Consider the following 21,207-nt stretch of genomic DNA (forward strand, 5'->3'; position numbering starts at 1 on the left):
TCACCGGCTCCTGCCTGCTGTACAGCCGGCCGGTGTGGCCGTGACACAGCAGCTGCACCAGGAAGGCGGCGGTGCCCAGTGACGGGTGTCTGCCCCGGGCCGCACGGCGCCATTTTCCTAACGGCCGCCCTCCCGCCGCTTCCCTGCTCGAGCGACTTCTCCTCCCAACCGCCTTCGCCCCCGCGTGACGTCTGCACGGGGGGATGGGCGGGTCCGGGGTAGCCTCACCGTCACCAAGCAACAGCCACCTCGCGCTACAACTGCTCATTCACAAAAACAAACTCTCCTGTCTCGCTCTGCAGCTGCAGGGGGGGGACACTGCCACGTTTCCAGGAGCCCTGTCTACATTGGGAAAGCTCACGGCTCAATTTAAACAGATATTCCGACATCTAACGGAACGGCGTCATATCTAAATGGGGAAATCTGCATTTTAAAAGGCATGGACATTTTAACGGGCTATTTCTGCAAATAAAGAGATTTAAATGAACAAGATTATATTTCAAACGGATGCGTGCACATTAAAAGGAATATCTTAATATGTAAAGTGACGCAGTCATATCTAAATGAATCTACATTTCGGGGAGACGTTGCCCTATTTATAAGCAGAAATATCCCTTTAAGAGACAATAGGTGTGAATTCTGTCTGTGTCCCAATGTTGTCAGACTGACATTTTTCTTAGAAACGCTCTGCATTTAAATTACATTCTCGAGAAGGCAATTTATAGATGAGGGTGTAAGGTTAGAGTGGATTGGTTGTACTATATTGCCCATAGTGCCCAGGGATGTGCCGGTTAGGGTGGAGTGGCCATGGGAAATATGGAGTAACGGGGTGGGTATGAGTGGGATGCTCTTCGGAGGGCCAGTGTGGAATAGATGGGCTGAATGGCCTGCTTCCACATTGTCGGGATTCTATGACTCCCTCCACAATGGAGCATTTTATCTGCATCTATCCTGTCAAGCCCCTTTCAGAATTCTATTGGTTTCAATAAGATCACTTCTTTGGTTCAGAGACATATAGCACAAAAACAGACCCTTTGTCCAACTCATCCATGCCGACCAGAATTCCCAAACTAAACTAGTCCCACTTGCCGACAATTGACCCATATCCCTCTTAAACCTTTGACAAAGGGTCAGTTAGACTCGAAACGTAAGCTCTTTTCTCTCCTTACAGATGCTGCCAGACCTGCTGAGATTTTCCAGCATTTTCTCTTTTGATTTCAGATTCCAGCATCCGCAGTATCCCTCTTAATCCTTTCTATTCATGTACCCATCCAAATGTCATTTAAACGTTGTAACTGCCCCTACATCTACCACATCCTCAGCAAGTTCATTCCACATGCAAACCACTCTCTGTCAAAACATTGCCCCTCAGGTTCCTTTTAAATCTCTCTCCTCTCATCTTGAATAAAAATGCCCCTAGTTTTGAGCTCCCCCTTTGCTGTTCACCTTACCTCCACTCATGATTTTATAAATCTCAATAAGGTCACCCCTCATCCTCCTGTGCTCCAATGAAAAAAGTCCCAGCCTCTCCTTATAGCTCAAACCCTCCAGTCCTGGGAATATCCTGGTAGATCTTTACCGAACCCTCTTAATAGAATTCTTACTGTTACAGAGCCACCAGAAATGCACTCCGTCCCTGGAAAGTGTCCTCCCCAACATCCTGCACAACCTCAACATGATGTCCCATCTCCTATCCTCAATGGTGTGAACAGTGAAGGCAATGGTGCTAAATGACTTCTTAACAGCTATGTCTACCAGTGATTCAACTTTCAAAGAACTATGTACCTGAACTTCTCACTGTTTTGCAATACAACCCAAGGTCCTACCATTAATTGTACAAGTCTTGCACTTCCTTGTTTTAGCAAAACGCAACCCCTCGCTTTTATTCACACCTCTCTCATACACACACACATACAACCCCCAACACTCTCACAGGCTTATATTCCATCACACTCACAATTTACCAAGCATGCAAACACTCTCACGCACAAACTCTCATGCACACAATCACACTCTCTCATGCACGCACGCACACACATATAACTCTATGGGGTGAATTTGTTTTGGCAGAATTACATTTGCAGATACTTTCAATTTCGCTCAAAATGTGCACAGTCTGCAGGCAGCCAATCTATGTAATATTTTATAAGGTTCCTACTTTGGAAATAGAACCAGTCTAATTCAAGATTGGGATACTGACAGACTCAAACCCCACACCGTTCACGCATTTTCTGAGCTGTGACTTTTTTTTTTAATGAAATCTTAAGTCATCTTAAGAACGTGACAGAAAGGATGTTCTGGGATTTACATATTAATGAACTGAAACCTGCAACCCATTCTAAAAGGTGAATGACTTAACAGCAATCTAGGTTTGTTCAATATATCCTATCAGTTGCATGACACTGAACTTTGGCTACAAAATCTGTGCCTTTTGATCCTGCTTCACAGCTACCCGATGAAGGAGCACTGCTCCAAAAGTTAGTGCTTCCACATAAACCTGTTGGATTATAACCTGGTGTTGTGTGATTTTTAACTTTGTCCTTCCCAGTCGAACACTGGCTCCTCCATATCATTTCTAGTGAACGCAGCCCACACCTTGGTGCTGCCAGTAAATTGTACAATGACGATGAAACGATGCACTCTGCGCTCCTGAAAAATTTACAATTTCTAATGATACCAGCTACTCATTCACTGCTCCACCTGATACACGACATTGGAAAGAAATGAGCAGCTTTAAAACAAAAACTCTTGGAGCTCAAAGCTTTCATTGAGAGTCTGAGCCTGGCCGTAAGTTCAGGTAACCTTTATTGTGACCCAACTTTGTTACAGCTTCAGATCTCCCCAGCAAAAAAGGTGTAGAAAAAGTAGCTACTTTTTAAACAGCTCGAGGTCAAAGCGCGCACACTCCCCTCCGCTCCCCCCCATGCCACCTCACTTCTTTTACTATTGGTCCAGTCAATAATGGCACTCGGCCATTGTTCCTTCACTACCCTTGCGATGGCACATGAACTCGCTGGTGGCTCTGTCGGTGGGAGGTGTGGGTGATGCCCTTCCCGCACAGAGTGGGTGATTGGCCTCTCCCCATTGTGAATCTGCGGTGCTTCAGCAGGGTGGAAGAATTGCTGAACGCGTTCCCACACTTGGGGCACGAGAACGGCCTCTCCCCAATGTGGACCCACTGGTGCTTCAACAGGGCAGAGGAATTGCTGAAGGCGTTCCCACACTCAGGGCATTTGAATGGCCTCTTCCCAATGTGGACCTGCTGGTGCTTCAGCAGGGCAGAGGAATTGCTGAAGGCCTTCCAGCACTCGGGGCAGGAAAATGGACTCTCCCCAATGTGGACCTGCCAATGCCTCAGCAGGTTGGAAGAATTGCTGAAGGCCTTCCCGCATTCGTGGCAACTGAAAGGCCTCTCCCTGTGTGCAACCGCTGGTGCTTCACAGGGCGGAGGAATCGCTGAAGGCCTTCCAGCACTCGGTGCAGGAGAACGGCCCCTCCCTCGTGTGGACCCATCAGTGGGTCAGCAGGTTGGAGGAATTGTTGAAGGCCTTCCAGCACTCAGGCAGCTGAAGGGCCTGTTCCCAGTGTGGACCCGCCGGTGCTTCAGCAGGGAAGAGGAATTGCTGAAGGCCTTCCTGCACTTGGGGGAGATGCCTTTCTGCTGCCCCAACTGCAGGAAAGTCTTCAGCAATTCCTCCACCCTGCTGAAGCACTGGCGGGTCCACACGAGGGAGAGGCCTTTCAGCTGTCCTGTCAGGGCCCGCCAGTGCTTCAGCAGGGTGGAGGAATCGCTGAAGACTTTCCCGCTGACAGGGCAGGAGAACGGCCTCTCCCCAGTGTGGCTGCGCCAATGAGACTCCAGGACAGATGGGACATGAAAGCCTTTTCCACGGTTGCCACACTTCCATGGTTTCTCCAAAGGGCAGGATTCCTCTGGTTTCTCCATGGCCGAAGCTTGCGCTGCACACAAATGCGTGTACAGTCCCTCTCTGCCGTGAATTCCTCTTTCCAGACCGTATCGCTGTTACATGATCCACATTCAGTGCGCTGCACCAACAGGATTTCTCATCCAGTCCCACTGACGCTGAAAATGTACCGAAACAGGAACCAAAAAGCTTTGCTCCTTCTCACAGAATTATAGTTGAAAATTGTTGTGGTCCCGATGGATTGAGTGACTGTCAGACATTGACGTCAAAGTGAGGACTGCAGACGCTGGAGAGTCAGTGTTGAAAAGTGCGGCACTGGAAAAGCACAGCAAGTCAGGCAGCATCCGATGAGCAGGAGAGTCAATGTTTTGGGCAGGCGGCCTTCTCTGTTGATTTTGAAACTTCTGTCTTCAGATCTTCAAATACTCTGCAAAAAGAGATTACAAACGTCATTATTACCATTGCAGGGTAGAAATTCAGAACAAGCAATTCTACTTTCTGCAGAATATTCTTTTCTTTTGTTGTTCCACAAAAAGGAAAACACCATCCCACTCTCTCTCTCTCCCTCTGCTCTAACTAATCCTCCTGAAGCTGCTGATTCAGGATCTTACAGGGGCAGAAAAGCGAAAACATCAAGACTGACATCTCTCTGAATTTTGGGTAACTCCACCTGAAAGTTAATATCTTTCACAACATTGGGCTCCTGCCGACAGTGAGCAAGTCTGACTTTGGAAAGCAAAACAAAAGTTTGTCAATTCAGGGTGAACCTGCAATTCAGCTTCTTGATGAACAACCAGACATGAAATGGTTAACATCCCCAGAAAGGTGGGAACAAAATGAGACATCAAGGCATTAACACCGACACACTTCAGTCAAATTCTTCTGTTCCCAGTAAGAGCAAAACATCCTTGAAAGCTGCTCTGAAAGTCCAGTCTTCACAACGACCCTTTTGCTTTCACCGCCGACGATTAAAGTCATATAGCACGGAAACAGACCCTTCGATTCAACTCGTCTGTGCCAAACAGATATCCTAAATTAATCTAGTCCAATTTGCCTGCATGTGGTCCATATCCCTCTAAACCCTTCATATTCATGTACCCATCTAGATGCCTTTTAAAATTCCCCTCTCACCTCAAACTTATGCCTTCTAGTTTTGGACTCCCCTACCCTGGGCAAAAGACCTTGGGTATTCACCCTATCCATGCCCCTTATGAACGTCTATAAGGTCACCCCTCAGCCTCCGATGCTCCAGGGAAAATATCCCCAGCCTATTCAGCTTCTTCTTGTATCTCAAACCCTCCAACTCTGGCAACAGCCTTGTAAATCTTTTCTGATCCTATTCAAAGTTTCACAATATCTTTCCTATAACAGGGAAACCAGAAATGAACACAGTCTTCCAAATGTGGCCTAACCAATGTCCTGTACAGTCACAACATGACCTCCCAACTCCTATACTCAATGCTCTAGCCAATAAAGGAAAACATACCAAATTCCTTCTTCACTGTCCTGTCTACCTGAGACTCCACTTTCAAGGAACTATGAACCCGCACTCGAGGTCTCTTTGTTCTGCAACACTCCCCTTAACTGTGTCAGTCCTGCCTGGATTACTTGACCAAAATGCAAACCACACACTTCATTAAATTAAACACCATCTGCCACTCCTTGGCCCATCAGCCCATCTGATCAAATCTAATTTATAGTGAACTCTCTTTCCTCTCTTATTCCTTTGAAGCTGAAAATCTCTATCCCACACACACTCCCTCCATTCTCACTTTGTTGAACCTCATCCCTGAAGGGTGTGGTTCATGCTGATTAACAGGGCCACACTCAGGGGGGGTTCCAATTGAAACATTCAAAATCCTGACCAGCTTGGACAGAGTGGACGTTGGGAAGATGTTTCCATTGATTCTAGTCTCTCCAACCAGTGGGCACAGCCTCAGAGTAAAGGGAAGACCTTTAAGAATGGAGATAAGAAGAAACTTCTTCAGCCAGACAGTCGTGAATCTATGGAATTCACTGCCACAGAAGGCTGTGGTGGACAGGTCATTGAGGATATTGAAGACTGAGATAGATAGGTTCTAGAGTATCAAGGAGATTGAGGATTACGGAGACAAAGTAGGAGAATGGAGCTGAGAAACCTATCAGCCATGATTGAATGGCAGAGCAGACCCGATGGGCTGAATGACCTAAATGTGCTCCTATGTCTTATGGTCTCTTGCCGTCCTGGACACAGACTGTGAGAATTGGGAGCAAGAGTCAGCCATTGGGCCTTTGAAGCCTGCACCAGCATTCAACAGATGCTAACTCGACATGAATCTACTAACATCTAGGTGAATAGGCTGGGAAGTTTTCATTGGAGCATAGTTTGAGAGGTGATCTTACAGAGGTTTATAAAATCATCATTGGCATAGATGAGATGACTGCTGGGGATCCTTTCCCGAGGGTGGGGTTTCAAGATTACGCGGCAAATTTGAAGGTGAGAGGAGAAAGATTTTAAAAAGGCATGAGGGGCACTTTTTTTTGTTTACACAGAATGGTTTGTGTGTGGAATGAAGATCCAGAGGAAGTGGTGGATACAGGTACAGGAACAACATTTAAAAGACATTTGGGTAAGTACATATATTGGAAAGATTTGGAGGGATATGGGCCAAACACTGGCAGGTGGGACTAGTTTGTGTGAATATAGTCAGCATGGACTAGTCCGACTGTAGGGTCTGTTTCTGTGCTATATGACTCTGTAACTGTTCTGTACCGGTCTTAAAACCATTTTCTTGCCTTTTCCCATAAACATCCACTTCTTTGTTGTTCAAACATTAGATGAAGTCAGCCTTGAATATATTCAATGTCCCCATAACTGCAAGAAGACATCCCCACTTCTGAACTCAATTTCTCTTGCTGAGATACCACTTGCCTTGCTGATTGCTTGCTGCACCCATCTGACAACTGGTATTGACTGGTTCCAAAGGACGCTAAGGCCTCTTTGTACATCCACACATCAGTCCTGATGAAGGGCTCGTGCCCGAAACATCGACTCTCCTACTTCTTGGATGCTGTCTAACCTGCGGTGCTATTCCAGTAGCACACTTTTGACTCTGATCTCCAGCATCTGCACATCCCATTATATCACCATTTAAACAATACACCTCCATTCTGCTTTTTCGTCACATCAAAAGCTATAACTTCACATTGTGGTACTGCATTTTCCACCTGTTTGCAAATTGTGGTCTTCTCTACATCAGGGAGACAGAGCGTAAACTTAGGGAATGGTTCGCTGAACATCGCAGCTGAGTCCACAGAGGCCAACCAGACCTCCCAGTCACCATCCATTTTAATTCCCCTTTCCACTCCCTTTCTGACATGACCATCATAGACCTTCCATTGCCACAACAAACCAAACCGCAAATTGGAGGAACAACACCTCATCTTCCACCTGGACAGCCTACAGCCCGGATGACTCAACATTGAGTGCTGTAATTTCACAACAAAATCGCCCTTCCCTTCCCATCCCTTGACTCCATTCCCAGCCCCCTCCTCCCTCCCTCCCAGATTCATTCCTCCCATTGACCAACCAGGACATACCCTCTACCTGTCTTCACCTATCCCCACTTCACCACCCTGCTCCCAGCACACCCTTTATCTGCACCTCTACCCCCACCCCCACCCCCGTCATGAAGAAACCGAAACGTCCACTTCTCCTCCTCCTGATGCTACCTGGTTTGCTGTGTTCTTCTTCCAGCCACCTGTCTGTCTAATTTGCTCATTGCGTCACAGACCTGGACCAACGTTTCCAGAGTCTGTCCCCTCCCGGATTCACTCCCTTTCCTCTCAGTTTCTGCAAGTCAACAATTGAGTCCCAGAATTAAAAAGAAATGGAACAGGGGACGAGAAAATAGACTGCCGTACTCACAGATCTTAGACAGAGGAAGGAAGTAGCAGTCTGGGTGAAGCACAATCTTCATTCAGAGAGAGAGGAGCAGCAGCTTCAGAAGCTCATGCTGAAACCTCCGCATTCAGACAATGGGGTGGCTCTGATTGGCAGGAGGGCCAATCTCCTTCCGGTCCTCCAGGGTTCTCTATTGGTTCGTCAAAAGAATGTCTCACGCCTTTTTTGCGGACAGCGATGAGCATGCCCAGTGTTTTGCTGACACCGCAGACATGCGCACTGCATTGCTGACACCGGCAAACATACACAGAATGCTCAATCGGGATGCTCGTGTTCCTTGACAGATTTTGAGTGTCCAAATGCCAATAGGAGAAAAAAAGGTTGGAGCCACAAGTTTTTTTTTTCCCTGTGGCTCGACATTTTATTGCTTTTGCATTTTGTCTGGCTGCTCAACTTTTGTATGTCTTTTCCCCTTATGGCAAAATGCAAAACATCACATTTCTCTGAATTAAAATCCCTCTGCTACTCCTTAGCCTATTGGCCCATCCGATCAATTCTAATTCGTAGCGAACTCTCTTTCCTCTTTTATTCCCAAGTAACTGAAAATCTCCATCCCACACACTCTCCCTCCACTCTCACTTTGCCTATCCTAATCCCTGCTGTACCTCATCCTGAAGGGTCTGTGTCATGCTGATTAACTGGCCCACACTCAGGGGGTATCCTACTGAAACATACAGAATACTTAACGGCCTGGACAGAGTGGACGTTGGGAAGATGTTTCCATTGGTTGGAGAGACTAGCATCTGAGGGCCCAGCCTTAAAGTGAAGGGAAAACCTTTCAGAACAGAGATAAGGAGAAACGTCTTCAGCCGGAGAATGGTGAATCTATGGAATTCATTGCCACAGAAGGCTATGGAGGTGAGGTCACTTAGGATATACAAGACTGAGATAGATAGGTTCTTGAGTATCAAAGGGATCGAGTATTATAGGGAGAAAGCGGGAGAATAGGGTTGAGAAACTTATCAGCCATGTTTGAATGATTGAACAGACCAGATGGGCTGAATGGCCTAATTTCAACTCCCATGTCTTATGGTCTCTTGCTGTCCTGGACACAGCGAGAGAAAATTGGGAGCAGGAGTAAGCCATTCGGTCTTTCAAGCTTGCACCAGCATTCAACAAATCATAACTGGATATGGATCCACCAACATCTAAGTGAATAGGCTGGGACATTTTCCGCTGGAGCACAGTAGGTTGAGAGTTAACCTTATAGAGGTTTATAAAATCATAAGGGGGAGTAGATGAGGTGAACGGCAGGTGTCCTTTCCGTCGGGTGGGGGTTTTCAAGATTCACGAGCAAATAATGAAGGTGAGAGGAGAAACATTTTAAAAAGACATGTGAGGCACCTTTTCTTTCCCCACAGAGAGTGATTTGTATGTGGAATGAATGTCCAGATGAAGTGGTGGATGCAGGTACTGTAACAATGTTTAAAAGACATTTGGATAAGTACATGAATATGAAAAGTTGGAGGGATTTGGGGCGAAACACAGGCAGGTGTGACTAGTTTAGTTTGTGAATATAATTAGCACGAACAAGTTGAACTGAAGGGTCTGTTTCTAAGCTGTATGACGAACTGTTCTGTACTGGTCTTTAAACCATTTTCTTGCCTTTCCCCACAAACATACACATCTTTGCTGTTCAAAAATCATTGAACTCAGCCTTGAATATATTCAATGACCCCCTAACTGCAGGAAGACATTCGGATTTCTGAACTCAATTTCTCTTGCTAACATACCACTTGCCTTGCTGATTGCTTGCTGCACCTGTCTGACAACTGGCATTGACTGGTGTAGAAGCATGCTGCGGTCCCTTTGTACATCCACACATCATTCTGATGAAGGGCTCATGCCAAAAACGTCAGCTGTCCTGCTCCTCGGATACTGCTTGACTTGCTGTGCTTTTCCAGCCCACACTTTTCAACTCTGATCTCCAGCATCTGCAGTTCTCACTTTCTCCACGTCTCAATATATCATCATTGAAACAATAAACCTCCTTTCTGCATTTTTTCACAGCAAAGGCTCTAACTTCACTTTCAGGTCCTGAATTTGCCACATGTTTGCCAATTGTGGTCTTCTCTACATCGGGAAGACTGAGTGTAAACTTGGGGAATGGTTTGCCAAGCATCGCAGCCGGGTCCGCGGAGGCTAGCCGGACCTCCCAGTCACTGGCCATTTCAATTCCCCTTCCACTCCCTTTCTGACATGACTATCTTTGGCCTCGTCCATTGCCACAATGAACCTAACTGCAAATTGGAGGAACAACACCTCATCTTCTGCCTGGGCAGCCTACAGCTCCCAGAACTCAACATTGAGTTCTCCAATTTCAGATAACCTCCCTTACCATTCCCCAACTCCCTTCCACTCCTCCATGCCACCAACCAGATTCCTTCCACAAATTAACCAACCTGGTTGTACCCTCTCCCTGTCTTCACCTATTCCCACTTCACCACGCTGACCCCAGCACACCCTTGTTCTGCAGCTCTCCCTATACTCACCCCAAGTCCTGAAGAATAGTTGCACCTGAAACTTCAACTTCTCCACCTCCTGATGCTGCCTGGCCTGCTACGTTCTTCCAGCCTCCTGCCTATTTACCAATTGAGACACAGACCTGGACCAACATTTCCTGAGTTGTCCTCCCTTTGGATTCACTCCCTTTCCTTTCAGTTGCTACAAGTCAATAGTTTATAGAATCCCTGTAGTCCAACACATCCACACTGACCCACCGAAGAGCAACTCACCCAGACCCATTCTCCTACCGTATTACTCTACATTTACTACTCAATAATGCACCTAACCTACACATCCCTGATGACTATAGGCAATTTAGCATGGTCAAAACCCACGCCCTTTGATCCCAGAATGAAAAAGGGGGTGAGAAAAAAAAGAGTGCCATACTCACAGATGTTGGACAGAGGAAGGAAGCTGCAGTCTGGGCTGGAGCTCGATCATCTTTCAGATAGTGGAGCAGTAGTATGTTCAGAAGCTCATGGTCCACCTTCCGCATTCAGACAATAGGGTAGCTCTGAGTGGCAGGAGCACCATTCTTCTTCCGGTCCTCCTTGACTTTCTATTGATTCGTCAAAAGTTCGTCGCACGCCTCTTCAGCGAACAGCGAGGAGCATGCGCAGTGATTTGCTGACACTGCCAAACATGAGTAGTGCCTTACTGACATCGAGGAGCACACGCAGTATGATCTGTGGAGATGTCGCTGTTACTGACAGTTTTTAAGTGTTCAAATGCTGATAGGAGAAAAAAAGGGTGGAGCCATTTTTTTTCTCCTGTGGTTCAACTTTTAATTCCTTTTGCATTCTGTCTGGCTGCTCAACTTTTGTATGCCTTCTCCCCAGGGTAGTCGGAGCGAGTCTAGGACTACAGGGTATAGATTTATGGAGGGAACTAAGGGGCAAATTTTTCACACAGAGTATGTTGTGCGTTTGGAATGAGCTGCGAGAGGAATTGGTGATGACTGCTACGATTACAACATTTAAAAGACATCTGGATTGGAATATGAATATGAAGAGTTTAGAAGGAGATGGGCCAAATGCTGGCAAATTGGGATATCTGGTCAGCCTTGCCTGAAAGGCTTTGTGTCCGTGCTCTACAACTCTATTTCTACATAGTTGGAACCAATTACACAAGACTAGGAATTGTCCATTCACCCCTTACAGCCAGTCCTGAGCTGTAGCCTAAATGCAAGTTTCAGAAAGATTTCAGCAGGTATTTAAAAAAAAAAGAATGTATGTACTTTCAGACTTTAACGATGTTTCTGAATATATCATTTTAGCTATTGTCAATTGTAAAGATCAGCCATTTCTCATCTTTCCCTTCATCACCACCCATTCTCTCTGTCTCTCTCCTTAGAAGGGCTTGATACAACGATCAAAGAGGGCTCAAGACACGAGAAAGACTGGACTGAGGGGGAAGCTGGGGAGAAGAGAGACAGATTCGGGGGGGGGGGGGAGTAGAGAGAGAGAGAGAGAGAAAATGGACAGGGGGGCAGAGGGTAGAGCGGAGAGAAAGACTGGGGGTGACAGAGAATGAGAGAGGGGCAAGAGAGAGAGAAAATGGGGGAGGGGATGCAGAGTGCTGGGGAGGAGTGATACAGAATGGGGTGAGGAGAGAGCGAATTGGATATGCAGAGTGTTGGGAGAGAAAGAAACAGAGAGAATGCACAGGGGCACTGGGTGGGTAGAGAATGGATGGGGATGGAAGGTGGGGGGAAGAGGGAATGGGCTGTGTGGCAGAGGGTGGGGTAAGTGATGGAAAATGAATGGCGACAGAGGGTGAGGGAGAGAGAATGGATGGAGGGGAGAGAGTGCGAAGAGAAACAACAGTGGTGCAGAGGGTGAATGAATGGGGGTGATATGTGTGGCAGGGGAATGGACAAGGGGTGCTGTGGGTGATGGGGGGTTAGATCGAGGGATGTAAGGGACCATCTTTTTATGCTGATGGTTGTGTGTGTGTGGAACAAGCTGCTAAAGGAAGTTGTACAGTTGAGTACGATTACATCATTTAAAAGGTGTCTGGATGAATCATTTGGGTTTAGAGGGATATGGGCCAAATGCTGGAAATTAGGATTGGGTCAGTCTCGGACAATTGGTCAGCATGGATGTGTTGAACTGAAGTTTGTTTCAGTGCAGTATGACTCTATAAGTCAATAACACTTAGAGTCATAGAGATGTACAGCATGGAAACAGACCCCTCGGTCCAACCCGTCCACGCTGACCAGATATCCCAACCCAAACTAGTCCCACCTGCCAGCACCCGGCCCATATCCCTCCAAACCCTTCCTATTCATATACCCATTTAAGTGCCTCGTAAATGTTGCAATTGTACCAGCCTCCACCACTTCCTCTGGCAGCTCATTCCGTACCCGTACCACCCTCTGTGAAAAAGTTGCCCCTTAAGTCTCTTTTATATCTTTCCCCTCTCACCCAAAACCTATGCCTTCTAGTTCTGGACTCCCTGACCCCAGGGAAAAGACTTTGCCTATTTACCCTATCCATGCCCCTCAAAATTTTGTAAACCTTTTATGAGCGAAACTTGACCTTTTTAGTGATAATCTTCCCACTGGATTTGTTATAATGCACCCAGTGTCCGGAGCTTTTTGGTGGGTAAAAGTGGCACAAATCCACTAGATCTTGTGGAAGCAGTGCATTTGTCAAATACTTTCATCTGTCCATCTTCTACAAGGCACAATTTAGCAGTGAAGTGGAATACTCTCCCACCAGCTTAGATGAGTGCAGCTTCAACATCACTGAAAAAAACTTGATACCATCCAGGACAAAGTAACCTGATAGATTGGCACCATATCCACATACATGCACTCCCTCTGCTCCACTGTTCAGAACCAGTAGTGTGTACTATCTACAAGACGCACCACAGAAATTCAGCAAAGAACCTGAGAAAATACCTTCCAAACTAACAACCACTTCCAGCTAGAAGGACCAGGACAAAAGCTACTTGGGAACACAATCTCTTGCAAGTACCCCTCCAAGCCACTCATCATATTGACTTGGAAATATATTGCTGTTCCTTCAGTGTTGCTGGGTCTAAATCCTGGAATTCCCTCCCTAAGGACATTGGGGTCATCGTGAAGCGTGTGGACCACAGCAGTTCAAAACGGCAGCCCATCACCACCTTCTCAAGGGGAACAAAATGCTGGCCAGCCAGCAACTCTCATGTACCACGAATAACTTTTAACAAATGATTGAAACAGAGTGTTGGAATGTGCAAACAAAAAGCAAAATCAACGTTCAGGAGTGACAGGTGGAGGGTATTGACTCGGTCCTTATTTGAGGACAGATACAGAGCAACATACTGACACTGAACTGGAAATAGAGTTTAGAGGTAAACACCTGTAGTCTTTCATTCAGTGTATACATTTAAAATCGATTAAAGGTTGGTTCCTGAGATGTACTACAACAACACACGAGTAGGACAGTTAAGGAAGCATATGAGACACTTGATTTAATCTCTTTAATGGCAGCTATATCTCCCACACTCCCATGCGATGGAGAAACCCCTCTTGTGATGGCGGACAGTGCACGTGCGCTGAGAGGGAGGTGCTGTTGCGCATGTGTCCGATAGGCATGGGGCACCGCCCCTCATTGTTCTGGTCAATCTCTGGGAAACCCTGGAGGACCGGAAGGAGTCATCCGGCCAATCAGAGCGCCCCGTATTGTCTGAATGCGGAAGGTGGACCATGAGCTTCTGAAGCTGCTCCTGCTCCTCTCTCTGAATGAAGGTTGAGCTTTAACTCAGACGGCAACTTCCTTCCTCTGTCCAACACCATCCAAATGGTCCAATTTGAAATCTAAATGTTGACCTTGCTTTTGTGCACCCCTTGTGCAGCCGTAACCCTGCACGCCTCGCTCGGTCTAAGCGCCGTATGACCTGCATGTCCTTGTTTGCTCGGATCTGACTGTACTGCTCACAAATCCGAAACTTTTGACATAGAACACAGAACAGTACAGGCACTTTATCCTACTCTCAGATGAGGCATACCCTTCATTGTACTAACTTCCATGTGCCTATCGCTTAAATGTTGCTAATATATCGGACTCTACTACCACTGCTGGCAATGGATTCCATGCACCCACCACTCTGCGTGAAGAACCTACTCTGACATCTCCCCCAAATCTTCCTCCAATTACCTTAAAATTATGCCGACTTGTAACAATCATTTCTTCCAATGCTATCTACTCTATCTATGCCTCTCAACATCTTGTATACCTATATTAAGACATCTCTCATCCTTTTTCACTCCAATGTCCATTTCATACCTTGTGCTAATATTTTTTGAAGGACTTCTTCAGAAGGATAATATATTACAAGGGGCAAAGACAGTGTACATACATAATATGATGTCTTTAAACTTGGTTACATTTTAATTAACAGAAGAGCTTATTTATGGTAAAATGGGTAAACTGAACACGCATTTTGAAGGGTGAGAGTGTGGAATATTTCGAGGTGCGTGGTAAAACAGAACTGAATCGGCATGGCTTTGACAAGAGGAGGTCATGTCTGACAAATGTATTAGGATTCTTTGAGCAGCGAATGAGTAAGTTAGACAAACGGAGAGCCAGTGGATGAGAGTGATTTGGATTTCCAGAAGGCCTTTGACAAGGTGCAGCGCAGGAGGCTGTGAAATAAGATAAGAGTCCCAGGTGTTAGGGCAAGGTGCTGACATGGATTGAGGATTGGCTGGCAGAAGGCAAAGTGGTGGTATAAAGGGACATTTTTCAGGAGGGGGCAAGTGGAGTTCCAGAAAGGGTCCATGCTGGAAACACAAAGAGACTTGGGAGTTCCCAGCTCAGGATTCTCAGGGGAGAATTGTACCATTCTGGGGGGAATGGGGAACTGAGAAGGATCCCACTATTCATGGGTTGCGGTGGGGGGTGGAAGGATTGTACCATTCACATGGGAAGGGGACAATTATACAATTCAGACAGCAAGTGTCATACCATTCATGTCAGATGTGGGTAGGGGAGGACTGTACCCTGAATGGGTGTGGGGGCGGAAAGGATTGTAATTGTTCATTGGAGAGGTAGCAGTGGGGAGGATTGTACCATTCACAGGGAGAACTATTTATTTTTATTTTCCAGAATTTCCATGATACAGGACAGATGCCAATTTTACCCACCAGAAATCTCCTGAAATTGGGTGCTCTAAAAAAAAAAATCCAGCAGGAAGATTATCAGAGAAGAGGTCTGGTTTTGGTCATACAGGATAGATATAGAGTCACACTACACGGAAACAGACCCTTCGGTTCAACTCATCCATGCCGACCAGATGTCTCAATCTGGCCCAGACCCAAGTTCCACATTTAGCCCATATCTCTCTAAACCTGAACCCTTCATCCAGATACGTTTTAAAATGTGCAATTGTACCCACTTCCTCTGACAGCTCATTCCATCCAAACATCACCTTCTGCATGAAAATGTATCCCATTAGGTCCTTTGTAAATATTTCCCCCTCTCACCTTAAACCTATGCCCTCTAGTTTTGAACCTTCCCCCCCACCCCCTCCCCGAGAAAAAAAGAGCTTGGCTATTCACTCTCTCCATGCCCCTCAATTTTATAAATCAGTATAAGGTCACCCCTCAGGCTCTAACGCTCCAGGGTAAAAAAAGGCCCCAGCCTCTCCCTATAACTCAAAACCTCCAGTCCCAGTAACATCCCTGTAAATCTTGTCTGCAGCCTCAAGTTTAACAGGGTCCTTCCAAATGAATGGCGACCAGACTTCTATGCCGTGTTATAAAAGTGGTCTCACCAATGTCCTGTACAACCACATGACGTCCCAACTCATTTAATCAATGCTGTGACCCACGAAAGCAAGCACTTTCTTCATCACTCTGTCTACCCGCAACTCCACTTTCAAGGATTAACGTCTGCACTCCTGGAGCTATTCATTCAGCAACAATCCCCAGGGGTCTACCATTCACTGCATCAGTCTACCCTGCTTAGTCCTCTCCAATTTTGTTCCATTTGCTCACACAGGCATGTCTTGTTGACTTTGTTCTGAGCAGTGTGGATGCTTTCTCCCTTTCACACTTCCATTAACACCCATATGATACCTCAATCTCACCTTCACTATCATTAGCAATCTATCTCTTTGGCTCGGGGTACTTCTCACCAGATGTTCCCCTCGGTCTTACTCACCCCTCTGTCTATGCCATAAAAATGAGCATTTTCCAGCCCCTTTCAGTTCTGAATGAGAGTGAGATCAGACACGAGACATTAACCAATTCTCTCTCCACATACGTTCCCTGATCTGAAGACTTCCCCCAGCCCCCACAAGGATAGAAATGTCAGCACCTATTTCTCCAAATGTCATGTTTGATCTACTCATGACACATTCCTTGGATTTGGAGTGTTCTGATGTAGCGTTTAATAGGGATCCATCAAAATCAACATCCAGTCTTGTCTGAGAGCAGAACCAACTCAACTGACCGAACAAGCTGCACAACTCTTCTGTCGGATCTGTAGATGTGACATCCTCTCTCTCTCGTTAACACAACAGGATTAGAGATGCTTGGAGTACCATTCTCTCTAAACACGATTCCTAATCCACTGTTATTCCAGACTTATATGCATAACATCTAAACCTAAATAGTTAAAGCTCCTCAGCCTGATCTCCCACCAACAACAGAATGGTTTCAGCACAGAAAGAACGTGCTCTAATGGAATGATGTCTGTTCTTAAATTCCACGTTAAAGTTATTATTGCATTAATCTGTTATAAATAGTGTCCAATTAAGAGAGCATTCCTTTTTGTGGAACTCTACAGGAGTTTTCTGATCACAGAATCATACAGTACAGAAAAGGCCCTTTGGCCCATCAAATGTGTACCACCAATATGTTATCACTTACACTAGATTCATAGAGCTGTACAGCATGGAATCAGACCCTTTGGTGTCCATAACTAGAGGGCATAGGTTTAAGGTAGATGGGGAAAGGGATCTAAGGGGCAACCTTTTCACACAGAAGTTGATGCATGTATGGAATGAGCTACCAGAGGGAGTGGTGGGATTGGTACAATTACAACATTTCAAAGTCATCTGGATGGATAGATGAATTGAGAGAGATATGGGTCAAATGTTGGCAAATGGGATGAGATTAACTTCAGATATCTGGTCAGCATGGCCAAGTTGGATGGAAAGGTCAGTTTCCATGCTGTCCAGCGCTATGGTGGGGACATAACCCATGTCCACATTCCCCCCTCTACCCTGCCACTTGTTGTGTGGCTCGGGAACATCGTTGGGTCACCCAGACCCTGACAATTTCCACATAGCTCCGGGCATTTCTCACAAACGCCACTCGGATTGTCAGCCACTGTCAGAAACTTTAGTTTTCCTTTTTGTCCAACCTTCAGCACTGGGCGAGCATTCTCTGTTCCTGTTGTGGGATCGTGTTCAAATAGCCTCTTTATTCAGCAACCGCAAGTTGCACAAGCTTGAGGTGGGGATGGAATCCCAAAATACCGTCCTGACAGCAGCCTCTTTACACACAGCTCTTACAGAGATTAACACCCGTCACTATGGTGTCCCATTGTTTTATCTATTGTACATAAACGCTGGCTGCTACTCCTGATAGGATTGAGATTGTCTGTGTGGTCTGCTTGCAGAATTAAGAGGTGTTAGTCCTTTCGTCTTTTAAGTCAGCAAATGTTAGTAAAACTACTCGGCCTATATGCTCTAAATAAGTTAGATATTGTACCTGCACTGAATAAAATAATAAAGGATATTAAACTGTTTATCACTGCTGGATTGTGAGATATGTTTAGTATTTGCCAGCATGAGTTTCATTCATTCCTGCAATTTCATAGAAGCACAGTCTCGATAGTCAGCTTCTTAAAGGGGACAGTGGCTGCGAGTCAGGAAAACTACTTGATGTATTTATGTATTGATGTATTTATTCAGGTCCCGATAGACAGTTGGCAAGTGCTGATTAATATTCTATTCTTTCATGGTGATAAGATGGCAGGGAGGCATTGTTCTGAAAACATTACTATGTTGACAGTTATTCAGAGGTAGCTTTTGATGCAGAAATAGGCCTAAAACACTGCTAGTAGCAAGGGCTGGTAAGGGATGAAGGTGTGAAAAAGCAGGAATGAGTCAAAAGAGGTGTTTTAACTTATTCTATTTTGTAATAGTAAAATATACTACAAAACTGCAATTTTATGAATGAACGAATAAAGCTATGTTATAGGGAAGAGTTATGAGTGAATGAAATGGGAATGCAGTATTATTAGATATAGGGCTCCTGTGAGCAGCTTAGAAAAGAGTTATGAATGACTAAATAGAAAGCGTTTGAGAGTGGGTTAGTAAAGAGACCTATAACACAATATGTCACATCATCCTGGCGGGGTTGGAGAAACTGGAGCCAGATTTCTTCGGAGTCAAACATGACAGATACACACCTCCTGACTTCAGTACATGCTCCAAATCAGTAAGTGTGTCTTAATAGGTGCTCAACTCACCAGGGAATATATGCCCTCTTGAATATTAAGGGAAAAAGTGAGGACTGCAGATGCTGGAGATCAGAGCTGAAAATGTGTTGCTGGAAAAGCACAGCAGGTCAGGCAGCATCCAAGGAGCAGGAGAATCGACATTTCGGGCATGAGCCCTTCTTCAGGAATCCTGAAGGGCTCATGCCCGAAATGTCTATTCTCCTGCTCCTTGGATGCTGCCTGACCTGCTGCGCTTTTCCAGCAACACATTTTCAGCTCTTGAATATTAAGACAAGTAACACCCACAAAGCATCCAAATGTTCACTACTCAGTGTGACTGGATTGGTGTCTGAGCAGATGGCATGACTGACCTAATCCCTTCCCACACTCGGGGCAGGTGAACGGTCTCTCCCCAGTGTGGATAGGCTGGTGTCTCCGCAGGGAAGACCAATCAATGAACCCCTTCCCACACACTGAGCAGGTGAACGGCCTCTCCCCAGTGTGGACCCGTTGGTGACTCTGCAGGTTAGAAGACTGAATGAATGCCTTCCCACAGATGGAACACGTGAACGGTCTCTCCCCGGTGTGGACCCGCTAGTGTCTCCGCAGAGAAGACGAATCAATGAAGCCCTCCCCGCATATGGAGCAGGTGAATGGTCTCTCCCTGGTGTGGACCCACCAGTGTCGCCGCAGGGTGGATGAATCGCTGAAGTGCTTACCGCACACTGAGCAGGAGAAAGGCCTCTCCCCGGTGTGAACCCGCTGGTGGTTCATCAAGGCAGAGGACCGTGTGAATACCTGCCCGCACACTGAGCAGGAGAAAGGCCTCTCCCCGGTGTGGACTCGCTGGTGGGTCAGCAAGGCAGAAGACTGGGTGAACGCCTTCCCGCACATGGAGCAGGTGAACGGCCTCTCCCCAGTGTGAATCCGCCGGTGGGTCACCAGGGTGGATAACTGAACGAACGCCTTCCCGCAGACAGAGCAGGTGTACAGCCTCTCCCCGGTGTGGACCCGCTGGTGACTCTGGAGGTTGGAAGACTGGTTGAATGCCTTCCCACACACAGAGCAGGCTTCTCCCTAGAGTGGACCCGCTGGTGACTATGCAGGGTGGATAACTGAACGAACGCCTTCCCACACAAATTGCATGTGAAAGGCCTCTCCCCCGTATGGACCCGCTGGTGGGTCACTAGGGCGGATGAATGGGTAAACCCCTTCCCACACACACAGCAGGTGAACTGCCTCTCCCCAGTGTGACGGCGGCGATGGCTTTCAAGCAAGCATGGGAATTTGAATTCCTTCCCGCAGTCTCCACATTTCCACGGTTTCTTCATCACGTGGGAATCCCCACCGCCTTCTAGTGTTGACAATTAGTTGAAGGACCATTCACAAATGGAAGGTGTTCTATGTCTTGCTGCTGCGAACGGGATGTTGTTATTTCAGACTTTGTACCCGCTTAAAGCTCTTCCCACAGTCAGTTCACTGGTACACGCTCACTGAGGCCTGTGTACTTCAGCCTCACTGAAGTTTGAAACATTTCAAAGCAGACAAGACAGAAGAGAAATAAAATTTCCAGTGAGATTCAAAAGACTGATAACATTCCTGTGCCAGTGAATCGATTGTCTCGATCAGATCTTGTTTTGAGATTTATGGCTGCAATTCCATCCATTCTCATATCCTGTAAAATAGAGAATACAGAAGACATCACTATCTACAAAGGATAGAAATTCCAAACAGACAATTCTGGTTCCTGTGGTACATTCTTTCTTCTCAATGCCACAGTGTCCCTCCATTCTCACTAGTTATTATTGCCCCATGCTCCACATTCTCCTAAAAATGCTGAAAAATGTTGACTGATGGATCTATGCTCACCTCTTCCTGCCCTGACACAGATTGAACCAGGAGTGAGCCATTCAGCTTCTGGGGTTTGCTCTGCTGTTCCATAAAATCATATCTGTGCTGCTTTGGCCGTCACTCCATTTCCTGCTGTTCTCCATAACCTTTCATATCCCTGTCATTTAAAATTCTCTTCAATTAAGTCTTGAATACATTCCATGAGCCAGTCTCCATTACCTTCTGTGGGGGAACATTCCATAAACTAACAAGAAAAGAATAAATTCCTCATTTCTCCCTGAAATGGGAGACCACTTCCAGGCAGGTGGAAACTAGCTAGTTTAGAATCATGTTCAGCATGGACTAGATGGAATAAAGAGTCAGAAACTGAGCAGTTTAACCCCAGAATAGAAAGGTGGGTGAGAAAAGAAAGTGCCGTACTCACAGATAGTGAACAGAGAAAGGAAGCTGCAGTCTGAGGTGAAGCTCAATATTCATTCAGGGAGAGAGGAGCAGCATCAGCTTCAGAAGCTCATTGTCAAACTTCCGCATTCAGTCA

At 46.2% G+C, this 21,207-nt stretch overlaps 2 protein-coding genes and 1 pseudogene across 3 annotated transcripts in view; 1 reads left to right on the forward strand and 2 right to left on the reverse strand.

The window, feature by feature from the left end:
- The window catches only part of LOC148143074 (uncharacterized), a 312,271-nt gene extending 312,192 nt beyond the window's left edge, over positions 1-79 (reverse strand). The window contains exon 1 of the mRNA XM_087974000.1: positions 5-79. The gene's annotated coding sequence lies outside the window, so the exon portion shown is untranslated. The remainder of the gene's footprint in view (positions 1-4) is intronic.
- The window catches only part of LOC148143086 (uncharacterized), a 260,306-nt gene that overhangs the window by 38,957 nt on the left and 200,142 nt on the right, over positions 1-21,207 (forward strand). The gene's annotated exons all lie outside the window — the stretch shown is intronic.
- On the reverse strand, positions 19,046-21,171 carry LOC148143088 (uncharacterized; annotated as a pseudogene). The gene is made up of 2 exons (XR_015751099.1): positions 21,094-21,171; positions 19,046-20,493 (listed from the first exon to the last, which is right to left on the reverse strand). The product of XR_015751099.1 is annotated as an uncharacterized LOC148143088 (transcript).

Source organism: Chiloscyllium plagiosum, unplaced genomic scaffold (assembly GCF_037043375.1).
Source record: "Chiloscyllium plagiosum isolate Xiang-an unplaced genomic scaffold, Cpla_swu_hap1 HiC_scaffold_27, whole genome shotgun sequence".
In the NCBI taxonomy this organism is placed as follows: domain Eukaryota; kingdom Metazoa; phylum Chordata; class Chondrichthyes; order Orectolobiformes; family Hemiscylliidae; genus Chiloscyllium; species Chiloscyllium plagiosum.